This window comes from Ambystoma mexicanum, chromosome 6q, assembly GCF_040938575.1.
Source record: "Ambystoma mexicanum isolate Mex_15411 chromosome 6q, UKY_AmexF1_1, whole genome shotgun sequence".
NCBI lineage: Eukaryota > Metazoa > Chordata > Amphibia > Caudata > Ambystomatidae > Ambystoma > Ambystoma mexicanum.
Genome location: NC_090937.1, coordinates 445,910,100 through 445,926,218, shown reverse-complemented (window position 1 = coordinate 445,926,218; position 16,119 = coordinate 445,910,100). Strand labels below are relative to the sequence as shown.

The following is a 16,119-nucleotide window of genomic DNA, read 5'->3' as shown; positions in this document are numbered from 1 at the left end:
GTTCGCCTGAGGTGAGCCTGGTGTGGAGGTAAGATGCTTAATGTTGAGTTGATGTGATGCTTAATGTTGAGCCTTTGCCACCTCCCGTGGTTGTGCATGTGTGTACTGCTATGTATTCTTTATTCATGAGCATGTGAATCCATGCCAGACCCCATGCTGGAGAAGGAACAAGTTACTTACCTGTAACTGTTGTTCTCCAGCATGGGTCTGGCATGGATTCACATGCGAACCCTCCCGCCTACCCCTCTGCGGCTCTTCACTTGGTCATACTGCCACTTCACGTGCTTCCAAATCTGAAGATGGCTGCCAGAGGCGGTGCTTAGGTAGAGGGCAGTCATTGGCTGTGGTCAGTATGACGCAGAGACCAGTGATTGGTTATTACTACGAAAGACAGATCAGAAACGAAACTGATACTGGTTTTTTCTTTACCGAGGATTCCCAGCCTGACGACGGGGAATATTCATGAGCATGTGAATCCATGCCAGACCCATGCTGGAGAACAACAGTTACAGGTAAGTAACTTGTTCCTTTCATAGAAAAATATACACTTAATAGGCTTTATCATATCTCACTCATTCCATTCATACCAATTCACTCATTCTGTGACATCCGGGTTCGGCAATTGACATTTTCTTAGCACATATTAGTTATTATTAATATGTATGACAATTGGAAAACACACAATTGGATTTTCTATAGGTCGACATATGTTTCGGCCCCTTTTCCATAGTCCCATCGTTGTCTACGGTGGTCTAAATAGTCAGTGTTGGGCCATCTTCAGGACAATCATGATTTAGTAAAAGCTTAACGTCTTCACCCTGTTTCCATATGAAAAGCCAAATCTATAAACATAAGTTAAAAACAAATTACAATGTATACTGGTCTGGTCTCTTGTAATTGATCTCACGATGATGGCTAGATAGCTATGCCAGAGAATATGCACCTACCTGGGGCCGAGAACGTAGTTGTGGACCACGGAGAAGAAATAAGGAAATGGAGGGTATTTTCTGTATTACCCTAGTCTATAACCCTAATGAAAGGAGAAAAGACAACGCGGCAAATTACTCCCTTGTGAGTTTAATATATTGCTATATGGCTGCAGAGCATTTTGTTATAAATTGGCATTGCAGAGCAACCTAACAGATACCTTTTCGCAAGTGGGTGGAGCTTCAAATCTCTTTATCTCCATCTCATTTCATGGGCAAATTTCAAGAGGGACTTGCTTCCTTCGACACTTGAACACGTAGTGTCTGTAAAAGAGAGGTGTTAAATAAATTACCTTACTCAAGTCTAATTTCAACCACATTTCCTTGAAAAGAAATTCTCATTTAAATGTGGTGGAAAAGCATGGGCTAGTCACGGGGCTACACTCACTATCAGAGCTAAGATCTAAATCAGGAGAAAGACATGTTTGTGTTTGTGTCTGTCTATCACAAGGCAGCCTAGAGCATCAGTTGCCTGTTAAACAACGCGGATTTACTTAGACGCTACGTGTAATGTAACTGGTAGTGCTAACGCACATACCGGGCGGTTCTCTTTACTGCATAGCGGAGTCTGTGCATGGACTTCTAATCGCGACTCTGTAAGAGAGTACTGTTCCTCACTTTTATGGTTCATTGGAATGAACCATCCGAGAAGCTCGGGTAGCGTCTGCTGACTTGTGAGTGAGTTGCATGGACTTCTGTTCGCAGCTTTATGAACGAGCGCTGTTCCTCACCTTGAAGTTAGTTAGAACGAAGCAGCGAGGTTGCTCGAGCGGCGTCTGCTGACTTGTAAGTGAGTCGCGTTAGAGAAGGGGAGGGGCTGAGGCTATTTAAAGATCACGTGTTGCCAAAGAAAACGTGCAACTACGCTGTGCTGACAAAGCGAGTTATTTGTAGGTTACGTTTCCCAGCAAGCCTGGAACGAACCATGGACGCTTATGGGGATTTCAATAAAACTTGTCATTCAACAGGTGTCTTAATTTTAAATAGCAAGAGCTACGCAGTGTCTTTGTGATAATGAATCGACTTCGCAATAATCTCACTTATGACAAATGAGTGCATCGTAGTTGTGTAAGATCACAGACAAGAGTGTTTTGTGGTTACAATTGTCAGAAGAACGACAGCACGGTACAATATAAAATAAGCCGTATAGGTTTATTTTATTTACTGATGTATCACCACATATTACGGAATGAAAACCAGGGTCCCAATGCCCTTTGGTGTAGTGTCATATTAATATGTTATGAGTATATCCCCTCGCGCTGCTGTGGAAATAGTGGACTCAAAATTGGAGCTCTTCAGAGAAAAGCACTCCATTCAATGGCTATGTTTAGTCCATTTTGGACTGTTTTCAGATTGTAGATCCATTTTTGTTCCGCTTGGGTCAGAATTTTATCTTTGTCCCCATTGCGGCGAGAGATTTGTACAACTTGAATGACACACCAGAGAAAATCTGTGCATTTGTGTTGTTTTTTGGCAAAATGGGCCACTAGTGGTTTATTTTCAACTGCGTTACGAATGCAGGATTTGTGCTCATTTATCCGTTGGCGGACTGGTCGTTTGGTTTTGCCTATATATACCATATCGCATGGACATATAATGGCATATACCACCCATGGTGTGAGACAGTTAGTGAACTCTTTCAGGTGGATAGTATGGTGACATAAAGTGATTTGTTTCAGAGTGGTTGTCTGTGCACAAACGGAACAATGTCCGCACCGATGATGGCCAGTTAAAGGCGGTAGGCCCCACAATGTTGTTTGTGCAAATTTCTTGGATTTAACAGGTAGGTACGAATGTACCAAATTATCTTTAATGTTGGATTGCCTTTTAAATGCAAACCTTGGAGCTGAAGGGGTGAAGTCTTCTGTGTAGATCATCTTCCAATGTTTACGTATGATCTTTCTAAAGGTGTTACTAATCGGACTATAGGTACTTACACAGGTGATCTTATCTTCTTGGTGTTTTGGTGTAGGTTCTAACGTACTCGAGCGATTTGTGTGCAACACACGTTTGTATGCTCGTTGTATCGTTTTGTGGGGGTAGCCTCTTTCTTTGAGTCTCAACTTCAGACTTTTGGCATGTATTTTGTATTGTTGTACATCTGTACAGTTTCTGCGAATACGCAGGAACTGACCATAAGGTAAACCCTCTTTCAAGCTAAGCGGATGAAAGCTAGTGTAGTTCAACAGAGTATTTTTGTCAGTGGGTTTTCTATAGAGAACTGTTTCAATAGAGCCTCCTGTGGTTTTTTGAATTGCCAAATCTAAAAACGGTATTTTGTTTGGATCAATGTGAATTGTAAATTGAATGTGAGAGTTTTGAAGGTTCAACCACTGATGAAACAAAGTTAGTTGCTCTAGGGTGCCACTCCAGATTAGGCAGATATCGTCAATGTATCGTAGCCAATTTTTAATGAGATTTTGAAAAGGATTGCGAGAGCTGTAGATGGATTGTTGTTCTAAATTATCCATGTACAGATTTGCCAAGTCTGGAGCAAAAGTGGCTCCCATACTTGTTCCTTTCAGCTGATTGAAAAACCGATCTTTGTATAGAAGAAAGTTTTCGGTGAGAGCTAACCTAATACATTCCAAGATGAATGCAGTCGGAACTTGGTGTAGGGTTTCAGTGCGTCTCTCTAGATATTCAGCCATCACCTTGAGACAATCATCTTGTGGGATGCTGGTATATAAGCTCACCACATCTAGAGTTACTAGAATATCTGTTGGATCTAGATGAATCGTTTCTAGTATTTTGATCATACTCGTAGTATCTTTCACGTACGATTTCATTTTAGAAACAAAAGGTCTCAGAAACCAGTCAGAGTACATTGATAGGGGTTCTAAGATGGAATTAATGGCTGCTACGATTGGTCTGCCGGGGGGTTGTGTCTCATGCTTATGGATTTTGGAGTGGCACCCTAGAGCAACTAACTTTGTTTCATCAGTGGTTGAACCTTCAAAACTCTCACATTCAATTTACAATTCACATTGATCCAAACAAAATACCGTTTTTAGATTTGGCAATTCAAAAAACCACAGGAGGCTCTATTGAAACAGTTCTCTATAGAAAACCCACTGACAAAAATACTCTGTTGAACTACACTAGCTTTCATCCGCTTAGCTTGAAAGAGGGTTTACCTTATGGTCAGTTCCTGCGTATTCGCAGAAACTGTACAGATGTACAACAATACAAAATACATGCCAAAAGTCTGAAGTTGAGACTCAAAGAAAGAGGCTACCCCCACAAAACGATACAACGAGCATACAAACGTGTGTTGCACACAAATCGCTCGAGTACGTTAGAACCTACACCAAAACACCAAGAAGATAAGATCACCTGTGTAAGTACCTATAGTCCGATTAGTAACACCTTTAGAAAGATCATACGTAAACATTGGAAGATGATCTACACAGAAGACTTTACCCCTTCAGCTCCAAGGTTTGCATTTAAAAGGCAATCCAACATTAAAGATAATTTGGTACGTTCGTACCTACCTGTTAAATCCAAGAAATTTGCACAAACAACATTGTGGGGCCTACCGCCTTTAACTGGCCATCATCGGTGCGGACATTGTTCCGTTTGTGCACAGACAACCACTCTGAAACAAATCACTTTATGTCACCATACTATCCACCTGAAAGAGTTCACTAACTGTCTCACACCATGGGTGGTATATGCCATTATATGTCCATGCGATATGGTATATATAGGCAAAACCAAACGACCAGTCCGCCAACGGATAAATGAGCACAAATCCTGCATTCGTAACGCAGTTGAAAATAAACCACTAGTGCCCCATTTTGCCAAAAAACAACACAAATGCACAGATTTTCTCTGGTGTGTCATTCAAGTTGTACAAATCTCTCGCCGCAATGGGGACAAAGATAAAATTCGGACCCAAGCGGAACAAAAATGGAACTACAATCTGAAAACAGTCCAAAATGGACTAAACATAGCCATTGAATGGAGTGCTTTTCTCTGAAGAGCTCCAATTTTGAGTCCACTATTTCCACAGCAGCGCGAGGGGATATACTCATAACATATTAATATGACACTACACCAAAGGGCATTGGGTCCCTGGTTTTCATTCCGTAATATGTGGTGATACATCAGTAAATAAAATAAACCTATACGGCTTATTTTATATTGTACCGTGCTGTCGTTCTTCTGACAATTGTAACCACAAAACACTCTTGTCTGTGATCTTACACAACTACGATGCACTCATTTGTCATAAGTGAGATTATTGCAAAGTCGATTCATTATCACAAAGACACTGCGTAGCTCTTGCTATTTAAAATTAAGACACCTGTTGAATGACAAGTTTTATTGAAATCCCCATAAGCGTCCATGGTTCGTTCCAGGCTTGCTGGGAAACGTAACCTACAAATAACTCGCTTTGTCAGCACCGCGTAGTTGCACGTTTTCTTTGGCAACACGTGATCTTTAAATAGCCTCAGCCCCTCCCCTTCTCTAACGCGACTCACTTACAAGTCAGCAGACGCCGCTCGAGCAACCTCGCTGCTTCGTTCTAACTAACTTCAAGGTGAGGAACAGCGCTCGTTCATAAAGCTGCGAACAGAAGTCCATGCAACTCACTCACAAGTCAGCAGACGCTACCCGAGCTACTCGGCTGGTTTGTTCCAATGAACCATAAAAGTGAGGAACAGTACTCTCTTACAGAGTCGCGATTAGAAGTCCATGCACAGACTCCGCTATGCAGTAAAGAGAACCGCCCGGTATGTGCGTTAGCACTACCAGTTACATTACACGTAGCGTCTAAGTAAATCTGCGTTGTTTAACAGGCAACTGATGCTCTAGGCTGCCTTGTGATAGACAGACACAAACACAAACATGTCTTTCTCCTGATTTAGATCTTAGCTCTGATAGTGAGTGTAGCCCCGTGACTAGCCCATGCTTTTCCACCACATTTAAATGAGAATTTCTTTTCAAGGAAATGTGGTTGAAATTAGACTTGAGTAAGGTAATTTATTTAACACCTCTCTTTTACAGACACTACGTGTTCAAGTGTCGAAGGAAGCAAGTCCCTCTTGAAATTTGCCCATGAAATGAGATGGAGATAAAGAGATTTGAAGCTCCACCCACTTGCGAAAAGGTATCTGTTAGGTTGCTCTGCAATGCCAATTTATAACAAAATGCTCTGCAGCCATATAGCAATATATTAAACTCACAAGGGAGTAATTTGCCGCGTTGTCTTTTCTCCTTTCATTAGGGTTATAGACTAGGGTAATACAGAAAATACCCTCCATTTCCTTATTTCTTCTCCGTGGTCCACAACTACGTTCTCGGCCACAGGTAGGTGCATATTCTCTGGCATAGCTATCTAGCCATCATCGTGAGATCAATTACAAGAGACCAGACCAGTATACATTGTAATTTGTTTTTAACTTATGTTTATAGATTTGGCTTTTCATATGGAAACAGGGTGAAGACGTTAAGCTTTTACTAAATCATGATTGTCCTGAAGATGGCCCAACACTGACTATTTAGACCACCTTAGACAACGATGGGACTATGGAAAAGGGGCCGAAACATATGTCGACCTATAGAAAATCCAATTGTGTGTTTTCCAATTGTCATACATATTAATAATAACTAATATGTGCTAAGAAAATGTCAATTGCCAAACCCGGATGTCACAGAATGAGTGAATTGGTATGAATGGAATGAGTGAGATATGATAAAGCCTATTAAGTGTATATTTTTCTATGAAATTTTATTTTTAACTATTAAAGAGATTTATTGATATTTGTATTACGGTTTCTGTATACCAACTGTCTCTCTTAAAAGACAATAGCTGTAGATTTATATGCCAGCTTCTCAGCACCTGTACCTGTTGTGTTGCCAGACCTTGAGAGAGGGGTAGTCAGTCTGCCTTTTACGTTTCTATTCCCCTTCACTCTCCCTGTTTACAGACCTGACCCCCCGAAAACAAAAAATTTGGGAGTACCCACTATTATACCTACATGTCTCAGACAGCCTGAGCAGGCGGGGAGCCCCCTCCCATTGAACAGAGGGCCCGGGCGATCAAGTGTGGTTTGAAGTTCAGGGTCGGGTAGTTCCGGTCGTAGTCCAAAACTGGGGCCCAGATGTCAGCGAAACGATGGAGCAGTCCTGCTTTGGCTGCCGTGACCTTTTCAGCTATCAGAATACCCCATAGTTTAAGCCACCACAGGGTCATCAAGGGACCTTCCGCAGACTTCCAGGTGCGAGCCACTGTGATTTTGGCAGCCAAAACGAATTGGGAGATCTGCGCCGTTCTCCTCCCTGTTCTCGGATATGAGTCCGAAAGTGGGATCCCCAGGAGGACCTGCTCGGGCGCTAGAGGGATTTCAACCCGGGTGATCTCTCGAATGGTGGCCAGGCATTGGGTACAAAACTCCCTCACTCTAGGGCAGGACCACCACATGTGGAAGTAGGAACCCGGGGAGCCACATAGGCGCCAGCAGAGGGGGTCCAAGGCCCGCTGGAAGTGATGGAGGCGTGGGGGGGGGTAATACCAACGCAGCAGGAGTTTATTGGCGCATTCCCGGTTGGTAATGCACCGGGGCGCTGTACGTGTTCTAGTACAGACGTTTACCCATGTGTGGTCTTCGATCGCATGACCCAGGTCCGACTCCCATTGGGCCATGTAGGAGGGCCTGGAGAGAAGGGGGTCATCCTGCAGTAGTTTGTAGAGGGCCGAAATCTTTCCCCGGGCAGGCAGGTCTTTTATCATGAGCTCCAGGGGGGCCAGGGGTCTTGTTGCGGCAGCTCGAGTTTGGGGGTGAGTGCACCAGTGCCTCAGTTGGGCGTAGGTGAATCTATCTGCCTCTGTTAGCTGGAAGGTCGCTTTGCATTGTTCAAAGGTGAGGGGAGTGCCCCCTTCAAAGAGCTGCCCCAGAGTTTCAAGGCCTCCTGCAACCCAGTGTCACACCCTCCCTTGTACACACACCTGACAATACTGCCACTCCTGCCCCTGCCCAAAACTCTAGAATCACTATAGCTCACCCCGCTCCCTCTGTCCCATCTTATTCCCCCTTCACACTCCGGCACTCACGTGGGCCTCTTGATGACTCGCGTGCACATGCACGCCTCACCCGCAACAGAACGCTCTCTAGGTTGCGTCCTTTTTTGCATTGGCAGCTTCCTTGGCGTCTAGGTAATCGGCGGAACGCTACTATGCTTCCGCGTCGCGTGACCAGCGCTGTGTGCTCACGTGACCCGGGAATCCACTCACGTGATGCGACAGCGCGTCACGTGATGGGAAGTAATGCCAGAAGCGTGAGTATTTAAACACGGCTCTCCGTGTACTCGCTGCTTCACAGCTGTTCTTTGCAACCTGTTTGGCATTACTATTCCGTTTGGATTTCTTGACTCTTTTGGATTTTTGACCTCGGTTTGCTTACTTGGACTTCGCTTAGATTACCTTACTGGCTTTGTTACCTTGCCTGTGGTTTGAATACGGACTGCTCTTTGGACTGCAACACGGATTTCGCTTTTGCATCTGGTTTTCTTTGGAACATCTTGTTTTCAAGCTCCACAGCTACCAAACCACGTTCTTGTCATCAGGTGGTTCTCACGCCATTATTTGGGACTACAGTCTACCTGCCCACGTGAGTCCCGGACCCCTACCTCATAGGTTTATTGCCTTTCTCCCGACCCCTCTGGTAAGACCTTTTCTCCAGCATGGGGTCTGGCATGGATTCACATGCTCATGAATATTCCCCGTCAGGCTGGGAATCCTCGGTAAAGAAAAAATCAGTATCAGTTTCGTTTCTGATCTGTCTTTCTTAGTAGTAACCAATCACTGATCTCTGGGTCATACTGCCCCCAGCCAATGACTGCCCTCTCCCTAAGCCCCGCCTCTGGCAGGCATACTCAGATTTTTACCGCACGCTCAAGTGTTGGGAGTCCTCGTGTTTAGCTCTTGAGTTTTTTACTGCATTTTCACGTTTATTTCAGGGGAATTTCTCATTTTTTTGGTTTAATTTGAGCCTCAAGCTCCACCGTTTCTACTTCCGATAACGGGGTCCCGTTTCGGAATTCTTCTACGCCCCTCAAGGGTGAAGTTTTCGTCGAGTTTACACTTCTTGGAGGATTCCGGAAGATCTGCGGCCTACCTCAAGACATGACCCAGGACAAAGGGAGCTTGACGCCCAGATCCAAGCTGTTCAGGAACTGCCCTGGATGCGAATTGTATAAAGTTTTCAAGGAGGACGAGCATTTGCGATGTCTCTACTGCCTCCATGGGGACAAGACGTACGTGGAGAAGGACTGTGCGTTCTGCAAGAACCTTTCGGAACGGACCAAACAAGTTCGTCGTTCCCGCCTCGCCACCTGGCTGGAGAAGGGCACAGCAAGTGAAAAGGCGAAGAAGAAGTCTGAACGGGCTTCTAAGTCCTTTGAGGGCGCCCCGGCGACGGGGGCCAAGCACCGCGATTCCGCGGGCTCCGGGAGCGCCGAAAGGTCGGGCTCTTCGGTTGCCAAGCAAGGCGCTACTTCCCCGGCACGTTCGACCACGAGCCAGCGCTCTGGGTCGGGGAAGAGGAAGTCCGAGAACCCGGGTAGGCCACTGGAGCGGACCCGGTCGATCTCGAAGTGGGAGAGAGGCGTTGACCCTCTCCCCAAGGCGAAGGCCCAGGACGCACCTAAGGTGGTGAGGGCTTTGATCCACCCGGCTAAGGCCTCTACCGAAGTGGTCTCTGCGACCCCGGCGGAGCCAGCTGAGACTACACCAATGGAAACGGCCTCTGGGCCCAGAGTATCCCTGCCGCCGCAGAGGGAATCCTCTTTCCAGCCCATCGCTAAGACCCCCGTGAAGCCCCCGGCTGAAAAAGATGGGGGGGGGCGGTGGCCGTTACAGACTCGGAATCAGCCTCTGAGGAGGAACTGGTGGAGACCGAGAGGGGCCTCAACGAAAGGTCCATAGGCCTCAACGAGAGGTTCATAAACCTCAACGAGAGGTTTGAGAAGGTTCGATCCCAGGGGACGGTCCCTACTGACGTGATCGATGATAGCGACCAGGACGACGAACTGGGCCCACGGGAGCAGCCATCCCGTCCATCGCAGCCATTGCCCGAGCCCCAGGATAGCTTGGGGGCCATTTTGTTGGCAATCCAATCCTTATGTACCGAGATAAGGACGAGATTACCACGCACCCCGACGGAGGAGCCAGAACCAGGCCCGTCGGGAAGCCCTCCGAACAAGCCGAGGACAGTCCACCCTGCTCCACCCTTCGTGCCTGCGAGACTGGCGGACCCCTCATACCCCTCGCCGGGAGAGGATACGGCGACGGGGACGGACGACGACGGCAGCGATGACACAGCGGACATCCCGTCGTCACCTCCCCCACGGGCGTCCCCAGCCGACGAGGTTGGCTCTTTCCACGCCATGATAACCAGGGCATCCAAGCTCTTCCAGCTCTGACCTGAAGAACAGAAAAAGGAGGTGTTTCTGTACCGGCGACGAGAGGCTAAGAGGAAGACGAGGGGCTTGCTGTCCTCAAGAACCCTGCCACGACACCCGCCAAGAGGGACAGGTACGAGAAGAAGTACCGAGTCCCTGATGCCGCCCCCTTGTGCCTCAGGGCCCAGCCCACGCCGGACTCGGTCGTCTCAGCAGCGGCTAAGAAGAAGGCAGTGGGCACGGCGGCTTCAACTTCCACCTCCCCGGCGGACAGCGAGGGTAAGAAGTTGGACTCTATGGGATGACGAGTCATCTCGTCGGCGGCGACGACGACGATGAAGGCGGCCAATAACTTAGCGATCGTGGCCTGCTACGACAGGGAGCTCTGGTTCAAGATAGCTCCCCTGCTAGATTTCCTGCCTGATGACAAAAGGGCAGAGGCCCTAGAGATTCTGCAGGAGGGCGAGGTGGCGTCGGATCACGCCATTACGGTGGCAACGGTGGCAACGGACATTGCCGATACCAGATTTCGCCAACTGGGCAACAGAGTTTGCCTCCGAAGACGAGGATGGGTCAAGGCAACAGACTTTCGCCAGGACGTCCAGACCAAAGTGTTGGACATGCCGTTCGACGGCAACAACCTCTTTGGTAAGGCAGTGGATGAGTCTCTCCAGGCCATCAAGACCGACTTGGAGACAGCCCGGGCCCTTGGGGTGCTTCTGCAGCGATGGCCCTTTTAGAGCTCTGGAAGCAGACAGGGTGCCTCCAAAGGATCCAGCGGTGGCTCCTCCACCTACCGCCAGGCGGCTTGCTCCTCTTCTCAGGAGGCCTACAGAGGTCGCGGCAAACAAAGGGGTTCCCGCCGTCGTCGCCAAGGAGGCCGAGGCAGCAAGGCCTCCTCCAAGCAAGAATGACCCAGCCGTGTTGTCGGGCCCCCACCGAAGCACCCCGGTGGGAGGCCGGCTGACGAAGTTCGTCGGCGTGTGGGAGTCCATCTCCACCGACCGTTGGGCGTTGGACACCCTGGCCAACGGGCACTCGCTGGAATTCCAAAAGAAGTGCCCTTGCATTCCTCCCGTGGCCAGGAAGGAAAATCACGTCCCTCAACTGCTGTTGGAGGTAAGGGCAATGCTCAAGAAAGGTGCCATCGAGCTCGTCCCCAGAAGGCTCCGGAGTGTACTCGAGGTACTTCCTCGTCAGGAAGAAGACAGGCGCCCCATCCTGGACCTGCGCCGCTTAAACAAGTACATCAAGGCACAGAAATTCAGGATGGTCACCCACCAGCACGTGCTGGGACAGCTGGAGGAAGGCGACTTCCTATCGTCGCTGAACCTGGAGGATGCTTACTTCCACACCCCCATTCTAAGAAGGCACAGGAAGTTCCTCAGGTTCGTGGTTCAAGGACGCCACTACCAATTCAGAGCCCTACCGTTCGGATTAAAGTCGGCACCCAGGGTTTTCACCAAGTGCCTGGCACCAGTGGCGGCGCGGCTGCGCCTGCGCCTGCAGGGGATCCACGTCTACCCCTACCTGGACGACTGGCTAATCCGGGCAAGGTCAAGGGAACTCGCCGTCGATCATACGGCGAGGACCGTCCGGTTGCTCACGGAGCTGGGGTTCTCCATCAACTACCCCAAATCCCACCTGGTTCCGTCGCAAGTAGCACTGTTTGTTTTTGGGGGCGAAGCTCGATACAGTGGAGCAATTGGCCTCCCCTTCAGAGGATAGGACCAATACCACCCTGTGCAAGGTACGGCGACTGTTAGCCACGGACGCGGCCAGGGTGAGGTCCATCAAGTCCCTTCTCGGGATGATGTCCTCATGCATCTACCTTGTACCCCATTGCAGACTTCGGATGCGCCCGCTGCAGGAGTTCCTCGACGCCTGCTGGTTTCAGGCGGGGGGCTGCTTCGAGGACAGGATCCCCCTCGACCAGGACTTCCGTTGGGCGATCCTATGGTGGGGCACCCGGGCTCACCTCACGACGGGCACGGACTTTCAAACCCCAGAGTTTCAGGATACGGTGACTACGGATGCCTCTCTGGAGAGTTGGGGGGCCCACACCGGAGATCTCCATGCAAGAGGCCTTTGGCTCCCGGAGGAGAGGTCTCTTCACATCAACATCTTGGAGCTCCGTGCAGTGTTCTGGGCGCTCAAGTCGTTCCTCCCGTCCCTCAAGGACAAAGTGGTGAGGATCTTCACCGACAACACCACCACGATGTTCTACTTACGGAAGCAGGGGGGCACCAGATCCCCAGCCCCATCCAAGGAGGCCCAGGATCTGTGGCACTGGGCCGTCACCCAGGGGATGTTTCTGGTTCCCTTCCACCTGGCAGGAATTTAAAAAAAACACCATCGCCGACTCACTCAGCAGGGAGCTACGCTCGTACCACATGTGGGAACTGTGCCCGGATCAAATGGATAGACTCTTCCAACGATGGGGCACACCCCAGATACACATGTTCGCGACGGCGACGAACTACAAATGCCAGAGGTTCGCCAGCAGGTTCCACCAGCCGAGGAGCATGGGCGATGCTTTCTCGTTCCCTCGGGACGGCCTGTTTCTATATGCGTTCCCTCCATTGCCGTTGCTGCTCCGCCTCATCAACCAGCTCAATAAGTCCAGGTGCAGGATGATCCTCGTCGCACCGGCGTGGCCGCGGCAGATCTGGTTCCCGGACCTTCTGGACTGCCGGCGGACGTGGATCTTCTCTCCAGAGAAGGAGGCGCCATTCTACACCAAAACCCACAGTCGCTGGACTTGCAGGCCTGGCTCCTGCAGCACTAGAGTTTGGAGGGTACGATATCCCGGCTGATTGCAGAGAGGTTCTTGCAAAGGCCAGGGCATCCTCAACTCTCAAGTGTTACGGTCATAAATGGAAGAGGTTCTCTGTCTGGTGCCGTGCACAGAAGTTTAACCCTCTGCGGATTACGGCCCCTCAAGTGCTGCCGTACTTACTGTCGCTGGCCAAAGCTGGACTGGCTCATGCCTCCATAAAAATACATCTGGCTGCCATCTTCCGATATACCAGGACTACGGGACGGGCGTCCTTGTGGTCTCATCGCCTGGTAAAGGAATTTATGAAGGGACTACTCCGATCATTCCCGCTGGTGAAGGCCCCTGCCCCGGCGTGGGAACTTAATGTGGTGCTGACCAGGCTCATGGGGGCCCCATTCGAGCCTATGCATTCGGCGCCTTTGAAGTTCCTGTCATAGAAGACAGCTTTCCTTGTGGCTATCACCTCTGCACGACGAGTGGGAGAGATTCAGGCCCTATCTTGCAAGCCTCCATACTTGACTTTTCATGACACGAGGGTGGTGCTGAGGACGCACCCCTCCTTCATGCCCAAGGTGCCGTCGGACTTCCACCTCAACAAGCCCTTGGTGTTACCAGTTTTCTTTCCGTCGCCCTCGACGCCGGCCGAGAGGACTTTGCACTCGCTGGATGTAGAGTTTTCGGAAGACGTCACAACTGTTTGTGAACTTTGGGTCTGTGAATCAAGGGAAGGCTCTCTCGAAGACTTCCATTTCCAGATGACTATCCGGCTGCATCATGCATTGTCACAGGTTGGCAAACCGATCACTGCCCGGCCGTCCAAGAGCCCATTCGACCAGAGTGATCACTGCTACCACAGCGTTCCTGTCTGGTGTGCCCCTGCTGGACATCTGCAGGGCTGCTACGTGGAGGTCGACGCACACCTTCACAAGATTCTACTGCGTCGATCGGGACTCCAGGGAGGAGTCCAGGGTCGGCCAAGCAGTGCTGCGCAACCTGTTCGCTTAAGGTGAGCCTGGTGAGGAGGTAAGAGATGCTTAATGTTGAGTTGTTGTATTGCTTAATGTTGAGCCTGTTGCCACCTCCCGTGGTTGTGCATGTGTATACTGCTATGTATTCTTTTATTCATGAGCATGTGAATCCATGCCAGACCCCATGCTGGAGAAGGAACAAGTTACTTACCTGTAACTGTTGTTCTCCAGCATGGGTCTGGCATGGATTCACATGCAAACCCTCCCACCTACGCCTCTGCGGCTCTTCACTTGGTCATACTGCCACTTGGCGTGCTACCAAATCTGAGGATGGCTGCCAGAAGCGGGGCTTAGGGAGAGGGCAGTCATTGGCTGGGGGCAGTATGACCCAGAGATCAGTGATTGGTTACTACTAAGAAAGACAGATCAGAAACAAAACTGATACTGATGTTTTCTTTACCGAGAATTCCCAGCCTGACGACGTGGAATATTCATGAGCATGTGAAACCATGCCAGACCCATGCTGGAGAACAACAGTTACAGGTAAGTAACTTGTTCCTTTCACGTTATCTTGGCACTGTCATTTACTGTCATTTGCTTGGTACTTAATCAGTATTTTCTTGCAGCGGATTGGGGCACCAGAGGTTCGCGGTTCCAGAGCTGACCATCTCCACCTGTGGCCTCAACGGTCACACAGGGAGTGATTTTGAGTTCTCTCTGTGTGGCATCTGGGGACAGAGGACTCTTCTGCCTACACGACACTCAAGTCTCAACACCCAGTTCCTAAGGTTCTGCGGGCGAGCTCCCGGGGTGAAAGCGGGGTTGAGAAAAATCAGGGAGGATGCGCTGAAGGTTCCAGGGATGCCTCCCCCGTCTGCGGGCCCACTCCCATGCCTTCAACGATTGTCTCATGGCGGTCAGCGCCCCTGGCCAGCTGCGGCGTAGTGCGGTGGGAATGAACGGAAGGAAGCGGAAGGGAGAGGGAGGCGAGATTGTTCGATCTCCACCCATTTTGGGCGATCGGAGGCGAGATCCCAAGCTTGAAATTGGGCTAGCTGCACTGCAATGTCGTATTTCCGGAGGTCCAGCACCCCCAGCCCTCCCAGTTTCGTGCTAGCCATCATCGTTCTCCGAGGGATCTGTGCTTTCTTGCCCTTCCAAATGAAGCCAATGATTTTCCTCTGGAGCCGTTGCAGAGGGGGAAGAGGGATTGTGGTTGGGAGGGCAGCGCACACGTAAAGGAAGCGGGGAAGGAGGTTCATTTTGCTTGTTGTTATGCGCCCCAGCAGCGAGATCTCCTGTGTCTGTCAGCCGGTTAAGTCCTTTTCCAATTCCGCGAAAAAGTGGGGGGAAGTTGGCCTGATAGGTCTTTGCAGGGTCAGCGGGGATCTGGACCCCTAGGTATGGGATCGCCTGGGTGCTCCATTGGAGCGGGCTGAAGCTCTGTAGGGCTTCCCTTTCGCCTGGGGGCAGGCCCACTCCGAGGGCAGACGATTTATGGAAGTTAATAGCAAAGCCCGAGACCCTCCCGAAGGCCCGAATTTCCTCCAGGGCCACCCTCATGGAGTCTTTGATATTTGTGATGGTCAGCAGCACATCATCCGCGTAGAGGGCGATTTTGTGTTGGGTGGTGCCGATCCTTAGGCCAGAGATCAGGGGGTCCCGGCAAACTCGCTGGGCCAACGGTTCTATGGCCAGAGCGAAGAGCAAGGGGGATAGCGGGCATCCCTGTCGCGTGCCGCATGTGAGAGGGATCGGATCCGACAGACGGCCATTGACTCTCAGCCGGGTCCTCGGGGCCTGGTAGTTTGCCAGGGTCATCCGCACGAAAGTTGTTCCGAAGCCAAAGGCGAGGGACAGACATGGCCAGTCTACTTTATCGAAAGCTTTAGTTGCGTCTAGAGCGATCAGGGCTAGTGGCTGAGAGTCCTGAGTGACGACCTCTATTAGGTCTAGAGTCCTGCGGATGTTGTCCTTC

The 16,119-nt window shown here is 50.0% G+C and overlaps 1 protein-coding gene across 1 annotated transcript in view; it reads left to right on the top strand.

The window, feature by feature from the left end:
• IFT74 (intraflagellar transport 74) overlaps positions 1–16,119 on the top strand; it is a 1,698,810-nt gene that overhangs the window by 820,918 nt on the left and 861,773 nt on the right. The window lies entirely within an intron of this gene.